This window comes from Bidens hawaiensis, unplaced genomic scaffold (genome assembly GCF_021521415.1).
Source record: "Bidens hawaiensis isolate Kalapana, Puna unplaced genomic scaffold, B.hawaiensis_p1.1 tig00012349_1, whole genome shotgun sequence".
NCBI lineage: Eukaryota > Viridiplantae > Streptophyta > Magnoliopsida > Asterales > Asteraceae > Bidens > Bidens hawaiensis.
This window is the reverse complement of record NW_027492007.1, coordinates 648,782-668,165: the sequence shown is the minus strand read 5'-3', so window position 1 is coordinate 668,165 and position 19,384 is coordinate 648,782. Positions and strand designations below refer to the sequence as shown.

General features: G+C 33.4%; 1 pseudogene across 1 annotated transcript; it reads right to left on the bottom strand.

The window, feature by feature from the left end:
- Nucleotides 1-4,593: 4,593 nt before the first annotated feature.
- LOC143540824 (uncharacterized) lies at nucleotides 4,594-16,465 on the bottom strand (annotated as a pseudogene). The gene is made up of 7 exons (XR_013136652.1): nucleotides 15,750-16,465; nucleotides 7,435-7,698; nucleotides 6,800-7,316; nucleotides 5,932-6,131; nucleotides 5,076-5,188; nucleotides 4,832-4,972; nucleotides 4,594-4,751 (listed from the first exon to the last, which is right to left on the bottom strand). The product of XR_013136652.1 is annotated as an uncharacterized LOC143540824 (transcript).
- Between the last annotated feature and the right edge of the window lie 2,919 nt (nucleotides 16,466-19,384).

The window sequence follows — 19,384 nt, the reverse complement described above, 5'->3', positions numbered from 1 at the left end:
GAGGGTTAGTTGGTGAGACCGAGAGGTGATCTAGCGAACTTTAATGAACCTTAGTTGATTATTTTAAGATCCCGGTGTCGTGTGATTAGTTAATTCCGTTAGCCGTTGAACCGTCAATAGGATTCTTGCCTAGGTAGTCGTTTCTCCATATTTGTTAAAACCTCGTTAAGTTTCGTTAAGTTTTCCATTTAGTTCCGTTAAGTTAAGTAAGTTAGTTAAATTAATTAAAATAAAATAAAAAAATTAATAAAATCAATTAGAAATATTTTAAGGTAGGACTTGGATTAGGGTTTAAAATCTGAGCCGTTCTCACGTGTCTTCGAGTTCGATATCAGGACTTTCCTCATCTTTGCTATACGCGACCGGTACACTTGCCGTTTGTGTGAACTAGGATAGATTGATTGGTTTTTAAAGCTTAGTTGCGATTCGCGTTTTATTTATATATATATTTTCGCACATCAGTTTTGTGAGGGCACAAAAACACAAATGTGATGATGAATTATGGACCCTTATCATAGATCCACCAATAAGAATTGTTTACATGGATAAAGACCCTCTATAAATACCAGCCCTTAGTCACTCCAAAACCTCACCACTATAACACCATTTTGACACTTAAAACCGAAGAAAGAAGGGTTGCACTTCCAACAACGAAATTTCTATGGAACAAGCAGTACAAAAGGATAGGAAGTGTGTAGTAGTTGATCTCATCCATCCCTTATTAGTTCCTGCGTAGAAGTAAGTTTAACTCAACTTCCAGTATAAGGAATTTTGCTTAGAAAGTATTATATGGCCAGCATGTTGTAACCGGATCGAGGGGTGGTTCTGGTTCGGTTATGGGTTAATGATGATAAAGAACAACTTAAATATTATCTACTAATTATCTTATGATTTAAGCATGATAATTAGTTGATTGCGGCCAGGTAACCCTAAAAAAGATTAACCAAAACACTAATTCTAGAGAGAGAAAGGTGGAAGGAAGTCTTGTGTATTACTATAACTTTAATCTTTCACACATATACTAAATGATGTTAATAGAACCCGGTCATGATAATGTATACACTAAAATGTGGAAAACCTAAGTCTTTCATATATGAAATAAACCTATGAGTAAATAAACCTCATATTGACTTGTTAGAAACTATAATACATGCTGAATTTTGTGCCCTAAAAAAGCCTAACAGTTGTTGGAATATTTTTGTAAGAAAACATCATGTTTTGTTCAAAAGAGGGGGCTAACAAGTATATCTAAAACCGTTTTCAAAAAGAGTTAAAGAGTATAATAGAATATGGTCTTTGGAAGAAAGAAAATGTAATGACTAAGTAAGAGTTAGGGGATGTCCAAATCTGAATCACGACTCTTACTAGCTTAAAGTGTTTCAAAGAATAAAGTGTGTAACTTAAAATGAACTCTACATCATAATAATAAAGTTAGGACAACTTCTAAGGGAAGACCTAACACCATATGAAGTTACAAGTGGCTAAAATGAGAGGAATGTGTTATCACATAAATTGAAGTATGTTACACACAGCTAGTATAGTCTAGATTGTGAGAAGTATATATGACACTAGAGTAGTGTTACAAAAGAATAGAAAATATGGGAAACCATTATAATGTAGGGATTGTGTTGGAAGTACCCTAAGTATTTTTGAAGAGTTGTTTAAGGACCCAACCGAGAAGGTAAGTTCTTGTGGTCCCTTTTTATGTTTTATATGTTTTGGGGGAGAAATATGTTTAAATATATTGATTTGAATTACTTGAATATTGAAATTCTCGATGTTGATGTTTATGCTTGAGATGACTGAATGATTTCATAAGTTTGATTTATCATTTAAGTACCTTTATTTGTTGACTACGTAACCTTTAACTCTTGTTGATATGGGCCGGTGTAAAGTGGGATAGTACTACCAGGGACGTCCATCCCATTCACGGCTGGTAGCGCCAAGTATGTAAATTTGAATGCTATTTTTCATTTTGTATGTATTTACTAACGTTCCGTGATAAAACGTTAGAGCTAACGCTTCTGGAAAGGCGTTGGCGGGGGCAGAGACGAATCGGCTAGGTTACGGGCTTATTTTAAAATGAGATGAACTAATGCATATAACATAACATCATGATGAACTATTTTTATGAAAGAAAGAAATATTGTTTGCCGTGTCAAAACCCACGGACTCACCAACTATTTTTAGTTGATGTTTTCAAGCATATTTTTTAGGTAATGCTTAAGGACTAAATGCTTACTTGATATTTGGGAATGCACAGAGATTATGTGGATTTGCTATGAGCTTTTTGTTTATTAAATACTATCTCCGCATGTTAGACTATGAAACAATTTGGATATTGTATTATGACTATATGACTTGGATTATGAATGCATTAAGTGTTTTGTGTGTGAATCATGTGTTCATGGATCCGACAACTGAACGCTCTGTGATTCCGCCTTGATGGGGTGTTACATGACAAAGTGGTTCAACTATTTTAAATTTTAACTAACAATTATTTCCTCTTATTTTTACACCTACAATTGCACTTTTAAGTATTCTTCTTCTCCCCCAACATCTACCGACCCATTTGAATTACCAAAAAAAATAACTTCAAAGTAAAATGTTAATTAGAAGTTTAGAACCAACTAGCATAGTTATTCACGAGTTGCGGCAGTGCATTTTATGTTGGTTACATATCAGATCTTCAAGGACGAAGCTTATTGAGGGCCAGGTGGCCCCAACCCCTTGTTTTCTTTGCACAGTAGTATAAACTAACTCGTTTTTCGTTCGAAAATTTATATACATAGTGTAAACTTTTCCCCATTTTCGACCGAAAATTTAAGCCCAACCCCTATTATATAAAACAAACAAATGTACTCTACATAATACATTCTAACATATTTTGTTTATTCAAATTTACATTCATAATTCATCTTCAACAAAGCTATAAAGTAATTGCATCCATTTGTTTTATAAATCTACAAAGCAAATTCTTCAATGCAAGTCATGTAAACATGAACATCAATTATTTAGTGAAACTTATTGAGGTGGGTTTTTATCTGGTTCTTTTTGTTTAAGACTGTGTGTTGTTGAAGTCATTCCTTAGGTTCATCAATTAATATTGTGGCATATAGTGCTGACTGAACGTTGTTTGTACACTAGTTGAAGCCACATGAGGCTGTAGTGGTTCAGGCGGGCGACGACTTCAACGAATTTTATGTTTTTTTATTTAATATTCTTTTTCTTTTTAAATTCGTAAACTAATTAATATTACATTAAAACAAATATATTACAAGCAACAAATAATATAGTTTAGTACAAGATTATTTGAACGTCTAACCAATAAATGTCCGACCAGCTCACGCTGAAAGTTTCCGTGTAACTCGAGGTTATTCCCTATTGTTTATTTTATTTTATGTAAGACACATTTTTAATATTTTGTATTATTAATGCAATTTTTTTTTTCAAACCCCTCCAATTCTTTAGTAACGAAGTATTCAACTTTGCATAAACGTACATCCAATTGGGTCCATTATTTACATCTGTCCAGCCCATTAATCTTGAGAGCAAATCTGGGCTCATTGTTTATATCTCAACTAGTTTTTCTATTCGGCGCGTTGCGCCGGGCAGCTGGCAAAACCCCTGTGTTGAAACCCGAGTGTTACGACGATCAGTCGACACAAACTCGGCTCGTTACGATAGACATCATTGGTAAAGTTTGAGCGTTAAACCGCAAAAATTAATTCGTCAAGTTAACATATAAAAACATTAGCATATAAGAAAACAATATATTTAAGACGATGTCTATTTGTTTGGAAAATCGGGGCAGTGGCAAAACCCAAGCGTTGTCGGTCTCGAGCATTGAGGCGGTAACTTGAGACAAACTTGGTCGATTTTGATTACGTACGTTACGATACCGGAACTAAAAAATATAAAAAATGAGGTGGACCAACGACCACTTTTTTAGGGGGGGGGGGTCAGTCGTAAACTTGCGCATTGGAAAAACCCGAGTGTTGTCGGTTATGGGCTTTAAACATGGCGGCGAGCCTGCGCGAACTCAACCGGTTTTTTCATGTTTAGTACCGGAACTAAAACAAAAAAAAATGTCGTCTAGTCAGTTTCCATTACGTTTGTTATGGTAACTGACCTAAAAACAAAACAAAAAAAACAAAATTTACGACCAATACGGTGCCGACAAATGGCCAGGAAGACAAAAAAATTCAGTTAGACCAAATATATGTATGCTCTAACCTACCCAAACTATTTAAACATGTTGTCAAAAGAAATTATAAAAACTATCAACATTTATAAACTGTACCTACAAATCTTTTAAAACAAAGTATACAAGATTAGTCATACATATTTTAGGGTTATAAGATGTTTTTCTATAGATATATGGCTTCACGTAAATACATTATTTTGGTTAGTGATAGTTAGTACTGATTTTGACGTTCCATAAATGTTTCGAACCTAAAACCATATAGATTTCAAGCCATTAGACCATAATACCGACTATTGTTCATTCTTTATTTGATAAATTTAGTATACATATGAGCATAATTATGTATGTATGAATCCGTTGATTCTTTTAATTAAAATAAGGCCACTATACACCCATAAATATTTATAAACATTGTGTTTTTCTTAGGTTCTAAGTTTCCAAAAACAGAAACCAACTAACTAACTAACTCATGTTTCCATTCTTAGCATACTTGTCGACCTGAGAGAAGTCAAGATCCTTATCCATTCCACTTGCAAGAAGAAACCTAAAATGATAAAAAAAATTCCAAATTTAGTAAGACTAGGTGGTTATCTATATATCAATGTTGCAGATATGAGGACTTACTTATCTAAGAAAAGTTGAGCCATTGATAAGCAACCACCAAGCACAGATGACTGCATATTAACTGCTATATTTGGGTTATGAATACTTTGTCTAATGTGTATCCATCCATATTGTCCACTTTCGTCGTTTGAAACCTTAGCCCTAAACATATATATATGTCAAGGTTAATAATCAAAATCAACTATCACGTACAAGCTAGCCGGAGTTATATTAATTATCCCAGCCCAGGAACATTAACTTATACCTGTACATTTGAGCATCAACAGGAGCAGGAGTGTCGTTGGAATCAACGAGGCAACCATCGCTTACCCAACAGTCTCCACAAGCATCTAGCTCCCATCCTGTTAGCCTCCCTTCCTGTAGGCATGTAGATTTACATTTACATATGAAAAAATAATCAAAATGTTCATTTAATTTGACTAGTTAATTAAAATTAAGAAAATGCCCACTTGACCCACATTCTCCAAAAATGTCCGCACAAAATCACGACAACTTTTAATCATTATATAACTCGATGAGAATTTTAGTCAAATCAATTTCTGCCATGTATCGGGTTGCTGTCGAGTCGAAGGGATTATTTTTTCAAATATTGGTGCAGCCGAAGAGATTTTGTTGACTCCCGACATGATTTTTTGTTATCCGGCGTTTTTTTTGGGTTAAAAACGACAAGATTTTGCTTGTGTCCAAAGGGAATTTTAAATCAAGGCGGCAACGGTTTTAATAATAGATAGGAAACCCATCAGGGACACCCCTGTCAATTGGCCTAAAATCCGGGGAACCGACATAGACAAGAAGTGCAGAAATCTTATCGGGCCATACGGTTTTCAAAGAAAAAGTTGGTGGTTTGATGAAAAATTGACAAATTGAGCGATCTTGTTGATTGAAAATTTCGACGATTAATGATTAAAAGGTGTCTGATCAACAAGATTAAGAGTGAACATTATATGAAAAAACTGGTCAAATGAACATAAACTTTACTTAGACCGGTTATTAAATTCACATTTTGTGCCTTCACATATTCATAACTGATAATGCCATAATGAATACATATAACACATACACATGGATAACTTTTGTTTGAAGGTATGGATTTTTGTTACCTCTATGTAGGTTTTGAATGTCTCAATGATCTCAATGGCTCGAGCCTTGGCATGTTTAGGCTCGGAAAGTACGTCCATTCTTAGTTCTACTGATTCTAATGGCTCTTCAAGATCTTTTATCAAACTTCCAATTCCTTCATTTGACCCCTCTAGTTTCATTCTTACCATCTCTATAATAATCTTTACCACCATATATGCACCTACACAACACAATATATAGCTAGCTATGTCATTTAATTTGATATTTTAATTTTACTGACAATACTATATTTAAAATTGGCCTGAACACGTGGTTTTGTTTATTTTTTGTTGGATTTTAATAAATAAATTATTGAAAGCTAAGTTGTATTCAAAGTTTAGTCTTGTAATTAAATACGTTGTTCTAGGGGACGGTATGCATGGTTCGGGTTAGAGTTAAAATCAAACCAAAAACCAAAACTTTGAAACCATTTGGTTTCGGTTTTTTCCTTGTTTGCCATTTAATCTTGGAAATTTCAGGTCGAAAAAAAAGTTGGCCGAAAATAATGAATTTAGGTATAAATAACTTTGTTAGTTATAAACTAATTGATTAATATAGATTTTATCAAAAATATTTGAGTTACATATTTATTAAATTCTTATAAATTACTTAGAATAAAATATAGAAAAATAAAAATAAAAATCTAGAAATTCGGTTCGGCTTTTACAAAAACATAGAACCAAAACGTAGGTTTTATCGGTTGGTGGATTAGTTTTTTCGGTTTCTTGCATAGAACGTCTGTTATTTAAATAAAAGTTCGACTTTCAATAAATTTTCTATGGGAACGTAAAAAATAAAAAATAAAAAAGAAAAAAACTATAGTAAGACTAGATAAAAAAAAAAACCGACCATCATCAAGAAAGTAGTTTTCTTTAAGAGCACCATGACCAGATGTTTCCATCATAAGTTGTGCATCAACACCATCTTCATTAAGCTGAACACCCTTGTCAATAACATTCCGGTAACCGACACGATACAAACAATGTTGGCCACCACGATCAGTAATAAACCGCGTCAAAGCCATACTGGTTCGAGCATCGGTCACGATGGTCGAACCAGGATGTTCCTTTAGGACAATGGCAGCCATAAGTGCAATTAACTTGTCACCATTTATGGGGTTTCCCTCTTTGTCCACAACTCCACTACGGTCCACGTCGGTATCGAAAACAATGCCAAGATCAGCCGATGACTCGAGCACGGCGGCTCGTGTTACAGACATTGCCACCTTGTCCTCAGGGTTAGGGATATGGTTCGGAAACATGCCGTCTGGTGTAAGGTTTAGAGAGCCAAATGTGTCTGCACCTAAGTTGTCTAATACATCAAACGTAAAGAAGCCCCCTGACCCATTTCCAGCGTTCACTATAATCTGTAATTAAGTTCAAATAGGAATGATAAATGGACCCGAATCTAACTACTGACTAGTTACATGAAGTTATATATGTTATTTTCTTTTCTTATATTTTTGTTATGACTTATGAAGGTACCTGAAAGCCTTCAAGAGGAGTGTCATAATGTTGTGGATGATTCACCCTCTCCTTGATGATGTCTCGAAGATGTTTTGCGTAAACGCTCATGAAATCGACTCGTGTAGGAGTCGTTTTAAGTAACGTTGACACTTTCGTTAACCGATTGGCGTACTTAAAAGCAGCTTTGTCGCATATTTCTTCAACCTCCGAAGATGTTAGTCCTCCTTTCTTTGTAAAAAATTTAAGACCATTCCGTGTGTATGGCAAGTGAGAAGCTGTCATCTAATTAAATCCAATGTAAGTTTAAGTAAACTAAATACTGCCAACATAAAATTCAATGTTACCTTCAAATATATCAATGATAGTTTTGATGCGAGGATAAACATGTTATCTTATTAACTTTATTTTATTAATACAAAATTTTATGTTATTTTATATTATAATGCTTAGAATTAAACGTATACAAATTCCGGCGGTCATCACAAACAAGTACGTATTACACTGGTCCTCACAAATAAATACAAATTAAGTCCGTCCTTACAAATAATTTATTTGGAACTCACAAAATATATAATTCGGTCAGATCACACAGAAATTTGGCCGGATCACGATCGGTTCGACGTTTTCGTCATAGTCATTTAGACAATTTTATATTTTGATGGACGATCTTGAAAATCAATTTGTAAAAGTGCACATTTTAGGAATTTTCCATGGAAGTAATTTAGTACTGTGTGAATTTCTCACTCATGCGAATAACGAGATTATTAACTTATCAGAAAAGAAACAAAATTATTAGACTACAAAAAATGTATTTACAAGTTCATCATATCATATATTTACTTACACTACTACACAAATGGGCAAAAGCGACCGAAATTTTTGACCGACCAAAATGGTCGCAAAATTAACGACCGTATTTGTGACCAAAAATAGATTAGTCGCAAAATTAGTGACCAAATTCAAATCCGTCGCAGAATTTGCGATCAAAACAAAATCGGTTGCAAAATTAGTGACTAAACTTTTTTTGTTGCTAATCTGTCGCAAATGTAGCAACCAAATTTATTTCGGTTGCAAATGTAGTCGCTAATTTAAAACTTAAAAAAAGTAATAAAATAAAAATTAATTTGGTCGCAAAATCGGTTGCAAATTTTCCTACCGAAATTGGTTGCAACTAGCAACCAAAACAGCATCGGTCGCCAAATTTGCGACCGAAAAAATTTCCGTTGCAAATATGGTTTGCTAGTTTTAAAATAGAAAAAAGATAGTAAAACACAAATTAATTTGGTCACAACAACGGTTGCGAATTACAACTACAATTGTTTCGGTTGCGAATTACAACTACAATTGTTTCGGTTGCAAATATGGTTTGGAAAAATTGAAGTTGTTCGGGCACAAAATTAACGACCAAAACAAAACCGGTCGCAAAGATAGCAACAAAAAAAATTGTCATCATTGGTCGGAAATGTAGCAGCAAAAATTGTGTCAGCTACAAATATGGGGCTGCAATAAGGGCTCGGTGTCATTATGTTAATAAAAAATGGCTCGGTGGTATGTTAATAAATTGGCCCACTACAGACACAAGACTTCATAAGTTTAGAGACTTGAGAACCGAACAAAAAACAGGGGGACTCAACCGTCTTCCGAAAAGAGATGCGGCTATGTTGAAATGACAATTATCTCACTTGCAAACATATTTGGGCGGGATTAAATATATGACAGGGTTACCCGATATTGTAATCATCGTGACTACTTTGAAAAACTAGGAAAAAAAGTTAAAATAATGAAATTTGATTTGATGGTAAAAACGATCTTTGGTTGAAAATGTTGCCCCTGATATTTAAATAAATAAGAAAAAACAAATTGAATGTTAAGTCTATCGCAAAAATGGTCAGGAATATAACTACCAAGATTGTTTCTATAACATAGTCACTAGTTTTGAAAAACTTAAAAAGAAATTAATAATGCTCGATCAGACCTTATAAGAATCAATAATGATTAACTGGGGCCAATACCGATCAATTTGGTCATATATTATGACCTAAAATGACTTGAAAAGACCTAATGATGGACAATCAAGACCAATGATGGTCAAATATTGTTGATAGTAGTCAACTGATGCTAGGGTTGAGCATAAATCGAGTAAGAGCTGCAAGACCGACAAGACCTAACCCCGATTAGACCCGGTTATTTACAAATAGAGTTGGCTCCCGGGTATTAAGAATAACAATAATTAGGTCTAGGTCCGGGTCAAGTCTCGCCGATTTTACCATTTTATCATTATAAAAAACGGGTAAGATCCACTCGCAACACCCAACCCGAATTAGACGCGGTTATTTATAATATAGTTGGTTCCCGGGTCCTAATAATACTAATAATCGGGTCTAGGTTCGAGTTAGGTCTTGCAGGTCTTGCCATATTTTACTTTACATAAACAGGTAAGACCTGCGAGACCCGACCTAGAATAGAACTGGTTATATACAATAGGGCCGGGTCTTGAGAATATCACTAATCGGGTTTGGGTCCGACTCACAACACCATCACTTGTAAAAAATTAGTACCACCTATTAGGCTATCCTCTATGGTGAGGGGCTTCGAAGCCCCTCCCCAGTGCCACGTCAGCGCCACGTAACCACCGGGGGCTTCAAAGCCCCAACCAATAATGTCCCGCTGTGGTTTAATGCCCATTGGCGCCCATATATATATATATATACATATATATGTATGTGTGTGAGAGAGGTTGAGAGAGAAAAGTGAGGGGCCCCACAAAAATTCCTTAACCGCGTCAGCCATTGCAACGGCCAAATCTTCCAAGCCCTTGGTCCAACGGAGCCCCCCTATGGTGTTCCACGCCCAACGGCGCCCGCCACATCACCCAACGGAGCCCCATAGTGAGTAGTCTTATAAGGTTATCCGTTATGCCTTCAATCATATGAATTCGAATCCTTCAACGATGGTATCGATGGACATGGACACTACAATACCATGGCGCCAGAGGCGACGTGGAGGCATGTGCAAAGTTGAATTATTTTTTTAATATGTACCCTTTTTAATATTATCTCAAAAAATACCCCCTCCAAATATTTGTTCCCGCTCCCCAAATCTTCAATATCTGTTCCCTCCAAATCTCCAATATCTTGAAACTCAAAGTTAAATATTTGGGCGGTTGATGAAAATTTGAAACACCGAAGGCCACCATAAGAAAACTGAATCTTAAAGTGGAACACGTCTGGATCTCGAAAACCCGGGTTAATAGACTTCTCACAGACACAGAGAACTTTCGATCTTCATATTGATAACCATTTCAGGTACGTTTTTATCTTTCTTCCTCGAGTAATCTCCGTTTTTAGCCTTTTGGGTTGGTTTTTAATTATTCTAGGGTTCAACAGATTATTTGGTCAAATCGAATCAGAGGCGTGCTAGATAATTTGAATGATTATGCATCGTGTGAAGTTAGACGCTGGATTCTGGAACCGAGAGAACCATGAAGGTGAGATTCATAGCTTATTTTTGCGCTATCTGCTTTGAGCTAAGACTGTTGGTGAAGAAGAGTGTTTAATTTGATAAGGCGATGCTAATACAATATTATTTTCTTTAACAAATTCATAACATTCTGATTTTTTTAATTCATGGATACATAATACATTCCAGGATTTGTGAATAACCTGTTATTATCCTTTAAGATAATTGTATATTTGTTTTAAAACTCTAATTGAATGAATGCCTTAATTAACAGATTCATACGCACATAATTATGCTTATCCTATTTAGTCCATTGATATTAAGTTTTAATTACAAAAATAAACTTAACAGAATGGCTGAAAACACAATTAAGAAATTGGTTCTTTTGATTAATTTGTATTAATTTAATTTTATTGTATTGACAGCTTGTGGATGGACGGCTGGACGCCAACTGGTCATAACGTTGTTGATGCTATAACTTGCTTATCGTGCGAAATTAAAAGAAGCTGGTGGGTGAAAGAAGCAAATGTTCGAGTTATTAAACAAGTTCATGATTCATGTAAATGTATATTTGTGTAAAAAGCTGAGATGCTGAATAGCGAAATATTATTTTGTATGATGAAGTTTACGAATTCGATTAACTTTTAAGTTTGTAATCTGAATTATTTGTATTTAAAAAATATGTATTAAACAAAAACTCCCCTTTTGTGATTGATCTCTGGTTGAGGTTGAATTTTCAATCGTAAATTTGGCAGCAAAACAGTTTAGTTGGGAGAAGGTTCGGTTGCAAAATCTATAGCGGGTGATTTCGGTCGAAATTTAAATGGCAAAATAGTTCAGTTGCAAATAGTTTTGGTTGTGATAACGATCGCTAAGTTGGACGTGGAAAATTGCGATCACAATTCCCGTCACTAAAGATTCGGTCACATATTCAGTTGGAAAAAAGATTCGGTCACAAAAACGGACGCAAAAAAGATTCGGTTGCAAGCTCGGTCACTAAATTTGCAACTTCAAATATAGTCACAAAATCGGTTGCAACAACAGTTTCGGTCGCAACAAATGGTCGCAAATTATTTCCCGACCAAGGTTTAACCGACCGCCAAAATCGGTCGCAATTCGGTCGTAAAAGGGCATTCGCAACCGATATGCGACCGAAACCGCGGTTACAAATGCCCAGTTTTCTAGTACTGTTAATACAATAATAATACTATATCCCTTTTCAAACACATTGATTCTAGTGGGCTTGTTAATAAAGTGTGATAATATGTTGTATATATAAGGTCAGAAAATAAATAGGCATGTATGGGACTTTTAAAAATGAGAAGAATTATAAGTGTGTAATATTTCTCAATGAGTTAAATAGTTATATATTATGAACTTAGAGTTTAGTTAAATATATATATATATATATATATATATATATCTAATTAGTTTCTATCCTTCGTTTTACGGGGTTATTTATATTATTTGTTTATAATATTTATTTATTTTTTGAATTTTTATTTTTTTTTATTTTATGAAAGTTAATAATATACTTATAGTTTGATGGTAAATTGTTTCACAAATAAATGAGATGTTATAACCTGGTTTTAAAGCTATATGGTTTTGATGAGGCCCAAGACCCGTTTATTTTTTTTTACTATAAAGTTGGTTTTTTAATTATAAATAATATATATCTTCTTTCAAATAAATAAGATATTAATTTATTGTATATCCCTACTTTATAGAATTTTTATATCAAATATTTGGTGAGATTGAATTTTAATTTAATGAGGTGTTATAACCCATTTAAGAAATATATGGGTTTGATATGACCCATACCCGTGAATTCGGGTCAAGTGCATGAGAAAACTTCATTTAAAAATCAAGTACATCTGGTGACTCCAAAAAAAGGGGGGAACGACCACATCACGACACGTAGGATTTTTGTGGTTTCATTTATATATATTATAAATTAAACTAATTATTTAAGCGTATACTGAAACAGATATACATGAAATTTCAAAGTTTTACAAGAAAATAAATTCTATTGATCTACGTACATACAAGTATATACATAACTTTTACGGTTCAATTCGGTTCGTTTGCAACCTATGTAAATCTATTAACAGTATATGATAACTGTATTAATTACCGTGTTTTGCTTAAATCATGTAATGTTTTAAATTTTCATAAATTACTCTCACACATGACTCAAGCTAGTAATATATATAAAGTAAAAGCAATGAACACCGTTTTATTTTCATCTTTTAAGAGCATTCACAACAGCTCCATCAAAAATATGTGAGCTTGTTATCTATATCTTATGGAGTAGTTGTGAGTGATTGAGAGTGAATGCGAGAGAAAAAGTTACTACGTACTATGTATGAGTAAATTTAGACAAACATTATTCACACTCTATAAGCTGGTAACACTTTTTTAAGTGGTTATTAATGAATGCGAGGGACAGTGGTGGATGTTTCTTTGGGCCAAGGTGGGCCGCGGCCCCATTACGTTTTTCGCTTGGGTAGTGTACTTTTTCCGAAAATATAATATATAGATGTATTGAGTTAGGCCCAACCAATTTGTTTGAATCCGGCCCAACCATACTATTTGAGTCCGGGCCAACTTTGAATTTTTTTTAAAGAAAGTTTGTTTAAAGCCAGACTGCGAGAAATCGTTTACAAAATTATCATATAGATAAAGAAAAGCAATGAAATAAAACTATGCAAGACCAAGGCCAAGCCCTTTTAAACAAAAAAACAAAAGTATTAAACCCAAAATCAAACCCTACCATATGGTCATATGGTCGATGTTCGAAAACAACAACAAATTGAGTTTTCATTGTGTGCTGGCTGCTTTGTGACTTACTTGTGAGGTTCAGCACAAAAGTCAGAACATAAGCTCAGATGAATTGGTGAAATCGTTTGGGTGTGAAATTGATTAATCGATTGATTGAGCACTGTTGTTGTCTGTTGAGGCCTGAGGTTCGAAACTGACTCATGTTGGAGTGAAATCGATTGATCTAAATAGTAAACAGAAGCAAGCAAAGACCAGGTTCGGCAATTCGCATTTCACCATTTTGTATTTCTTACAATTTGGCAGGTTAGGGCTTGAAATTATTGTTTGACCTGGCCCGAACCGGATTGCCGACCTAAAACTTAGAAGCATGAATTTTTTTTGGGTCGTGTGACTTTCGGCCCATGCATACTAGACGTTCAAGATCCGCCACTGGCGAAAGATAAAATAATGATAAAGATATAAAAGAAGTATATTTAATTGAAAAAAAGAGAGAAAGAAAATAATATTCTAATAAAAATATAGAAATAGAGATGAAAAATTCGGGAATGCTAATAATTTTAAACAAATTCTCAAAAAAGAATTATTTATCACTTATTTTCGAAAATGAAATTATCTATTTATACTATATATAATACATGAGACATGAGCAAATTAAGATACCCAGCTTTTAAGTAATTTATAATTTTGAGGCAATTTTATATATACCCTTACAAATATTGAAAATATCATATATACCCATGAAAATTTAAAAATATCGTATATGACCTTACAAAGTTACTAATATATCATATATACCCAATTCATTAAAAAATTTAAAAAATGACCATATTACTCTAGTTTGATTGGATGCGAGAAAAAGTTTTATAGTGTAGACCATTTGATGCGACAAATATTCGAATGGTTTGCAATTTTGAAGAAGTGACAAGAGACGATTTGGTTGTCGTTAAATGTGAGAAACGTCAATTCAAATTAAAATAATAGCATAGGGTATAAACACATTATATAATATAAAGGGGTAAAATGGTCTATTCGTACAAATGAGCATATATAAAAGTTATTTTTTTTGAAAAATAACGGTAAAATGGTTATTTATTAAATTATTATTAATTAATAGGGGTATATATGATACTTTAATTGTGTTTATAAGGGCATATATGATATTTTAGTTACTTTGTAAGGGTATATATGATATTTTAAGTTTTGTTTGGGTATATATGATATTTGTAATGTTTTTAAGAGCATATATGAAATTAATCCTATAATTTTTAATAGCTAATGTACATCTTATATTGCATGCAAGATATGGACAAACTTGTATATCAAAAAATATGTCTTGAAATAGTTACAACATAGTCCTTTCAACTTTACTCAACTTTTGTAAATTTAAGAAATAGTTATTACGTTGGACCTTTATCCTGACCCATATATTCCTTTTAATTTTAATTTAATTGTAAATAACTTCTCACCAACGATTTTTCAACGACATATCTTTTTCATACGTTAATATCTTTTATAAAAAAAATGCACCATCAAAATGAGCATTTTATTGTCTTTAATTTGGGTATGGTTTTGCTATAATTTTTCAAATAAAAAAAACTAACGTATTACGTATGGTTATTCACAATTTGGTTTTAACGGTTTCTAAGTTATACCGTGAGCCAAACCATTGCTTCTATTTTTTTTATTGAGAACCGAAACAGAACCATTGAAACTTTAAACTGAATCGTTACTAAGGGTTTGGTTTCACTTATTGAACTTCAATAATAAATTTACCGTCCGATCCGGTTTTATACGGCCAATTTTCTGTATAAACCATAACCCAAACCCTTTGCTATGGTTTGAACATTCGTAAACTGGCTAACCAAGAGTGATGATTGGTTTAAACGTTTTCAAAGTTTCAAACGAACCTTGAACATCCACAGTTGTTACATGATTACTATAATTTTTGTTTCGGGCCGTATCATCCGGGCACCCGTGTAGTAAATGTATGAAATGCATTAAAAGTTTTCAAATATGGTATCACTTTTTTCAATATACTCACATGCAAATTAATTCTTACGAAATGGAATAATTAAGCGATCGAACACACGTACCATTATGGAGGCATCATATGAAAATGGTGGCAACACTGTGCTCATGAAACATGCTGGTGTAGTCGCTAGTCCCATATCATATGTTACGCAACCAGCCCGACCCAAACCCGAAAATATTGCCACACTCAAAGATGCACCCGATATCCGCGGGTCCCGCCCTAACGAAACCCTGACATCTTCCACTTGTCTTCCTTTCTCCTTCACCAATCCATTTATTACCCACTCTCCAAAACTCTCAGCTATAGCTTCCGCCGCTGGGGGTGTAAGGTTCACCTTCCTACCCGGCTCCCCTTCCACGGCCACCCCACGAACATCCGACCCGTTTTGAAGCCTTTTGATTTGTCCCATTTCTTCGTCCAACCCGAGTTCATTGTAGTTTGCGGTGGTGGAAGATTTGGGTGAAATGAGAGTTAGTTTTGAAGGGATGGAGAATGGAAATAATTTGAGGAGGGTTTTAGGTGTAGATGAATATGATGTAGATGAATATGATGAATGTTGTTGTTTAGAGAAGTTGAGGGGGCTAAAGTGGAAGACATTGTATATATTAATTTTGGTTTTATGAAGATAAGTGTTAGGGTTGCTAGTTAGCTAATTTCAAGATTTGAAAGAGATGAAGTTTAGACCAGTCAGGAAATAAGGGAAGATAAGATTTTCTCAACTCAATATGCACCATAACCTTGTTTCGAATATCCTTACTACAACAAAAATATCTCTAAACAAGATTCCAAATTCATCTCAAGGGCCTTTTGGTAATTTGGACGTTGTGCATGGTGTAGGAGGAGAAGCATGATATCTGCTTCAAATATCACATTTTGATTTTACACTTGAAGAAATGAAACTAAAGTTGTGATTAATTAATATTTATAAGATTGGTTTATATATACATTTGAGTAAAAAACTAAGTCTGGGTTTTGAAAGAAAGATTATATCAGTGGTGAATTTCATCTCTTAATTTGTTTGGTTAACAGGATTTCATGTAATTAGAATCTCATTTCCATTCATACCGTGCTTAACTAGCTGTATTTAGAATCTTTGTAATGTCTTCAGTTGAGCAATGAATTGTAAATTTGTTATATATTTCATCAAATTAATAATTAATGCCAGCTTTATAGTTTATATAAATTCCGCAATATCTAAAAGCTGTGAAGACATTCAACAAAAGTCATTGTAATTTCCAACCACTCATCCGACTTGAATCCTCAATCACATAGAATGGACGTACATATTGCCTACGCACCTAAGACATTTAAAAAAAGGTTGAAATAAGTTACAAGCTAGCTAGTATCAATAACGATAAAAGAAGAAACAAAGCCATAGCCATATAGATGTTATGTTTATTGAGTGGCTAGAGATAGAGAATCGAAATAAGACATGGATCGGTGACGAGGGTGGCAGGGTGAGATCAACCCTACACCAAAGATTTTAAACCATGTATGTACAAATATAGAACACGAGTAAACTTTGTATTTCTTTTTTAGTTTTTTTTTTTCTTTTTTGCACCACAGTTAACATTAACGTACACCAGATTTAAATTTTGATATTTTTAATATGATAAATTACACTCTTAATATTACGAGTAATTAACTAATGGTCATGAATTAATGAATCATCATTTTACTTTTCAGTAATAAATATAAAATACTGATAAATAATATAAATACACAGTGTTATTGACTATCCTATTATCAAAGGAAAGGATTTAAAAAATGACGCAGGTTTAGCGGTAAGAGGTACGTCAGACTGACTACGTCCATCATAGAAGTTATTATTTGCCGTGCTTATATATATAGGATGAATATAATTACAGAATTGTTAAATTATTTAAGAATTTGTAGGAACCCTTGAAAACTGGCATTTTATATAAAACTTTTGTATGTTAATGTTATTTGAGAGTTAGTATTATCATTTTTTATATCCATATGTACGATTACAATTTTGAAAACTAGTTTATATACATATCTATGTTTTGTATTACACCTATGTAAATTTGTTAGTGCATAAATTTTACATATATGTAAACTTGTGATTAATATATGTAATAAAAAAATTTTATATGAAATATGATATAATTACTCTTAAATAATGTTAAAATATAAAAAAAAATTAAAAAATTGTTTGGTTGTTAAGGGTTCCTAAGAGTTTTTAACTTTTTTAAAGTTCTTAAATGATACCAACCCTATATATATATATATATGTATATATATATATATATATATATATATATATATATATATATATATATATATATATATATATTGTAGTTTTTATAATTTATATTGTTTCCATAGTTAGTTTCATATTGTAATTATTTATAGCTGATAGTGAATGAGAAGAAGGCAATGATCCAATTTATGATTATCATTATCTACATGGTATCACGAGTCAAACCCTAGCCTCCCACCTCCTTCCCCTCTCTCTCACATATATATCCAGCCACCCTCCCTCAATAGTGTAGTAAAAGACCATTTTAAAACATTTATTTAAGGCTTTTGAGACGGTCTGGAAACTGTTATGTATGTTGCGATGCAAAAGATGAAATCTGATATTTAAAACGGTTCAGCAGCCGGTGTGTTATATCTAAACAACAATTCACACTTAACGTTGGCGCTAAAATTTTACAACGACCCTCTAGCCGGTGTATATATTTGTAAATTACAACGTTAAAAACCGTTGGAGAGTAGCTAAATACAAAGGAACAGACGTCTGTGAGTAGCTAAAAACCGTTGTAGAGTAGCTAAAAACCGTTGTACTCTGATTGTTATAATCAATATACTGAATGTTAAGAGTGAATGTGTTGTGACTACTTAATGTTATAATTCCGCTATACCATATCGAATACTAAATATAAACGTTTCGGTATATCTAAAAGTACATGCATACATATCAAATAGTTTGATCAAACTCTAAAAAATCAAAGTTGGATTCAAATAATAGATTGTATAATTAATAACCCACATTCATTACGCAAAACGCCAATAGAAAGGATGACGAACTCGTGGTTGGATACACTGGTTATTCATAAATCAAGCTGCTTATAATCGTGTTTAGAACAAAAATGGGCCCAAATTATCGTGTTTTGAAAAAAATGCCCAATTAATCATCTTTTAAGCAAAATGGCCGATTGAAAACCATAATATAGTCTTTAGTCACACATTATAATTAAAATTGTCACTATAATCACACCTAATTAATTAGTAATATTTTTACACACCTAATAAAATGAAAAATTATAATCTGGATAAACCGATGTAACACCCCGTTTTCTCGTTTTTTTTAATAAAATAAATTATGAGTTTTTATGATTCGAGCTTGTGTTGGGTTAAATAGATATGAGTTATGGACTTGGGTTAAAAAGAAAAAAAGAAAAGACCATGGGCTCAAGCCCATGATTCATAATATATAAACCATAATTCCCCGTTAATTCATTCATTTCACATATTCCATACAACACCCAAAACACACACTTAGCTCTCTCTCATCCTACTTTCTCTCTTTAGCCGAAATCACCAAGAAACCCGAGCATCAACCCGAGGTAATGATAGTATGATATTGTATAGGTCCAAACCCGCTAGATCTAGTCGCGAAATGACGAGCCGACACCGTTTAAACCATTAAAGTCATGGGATCCGGGTGGA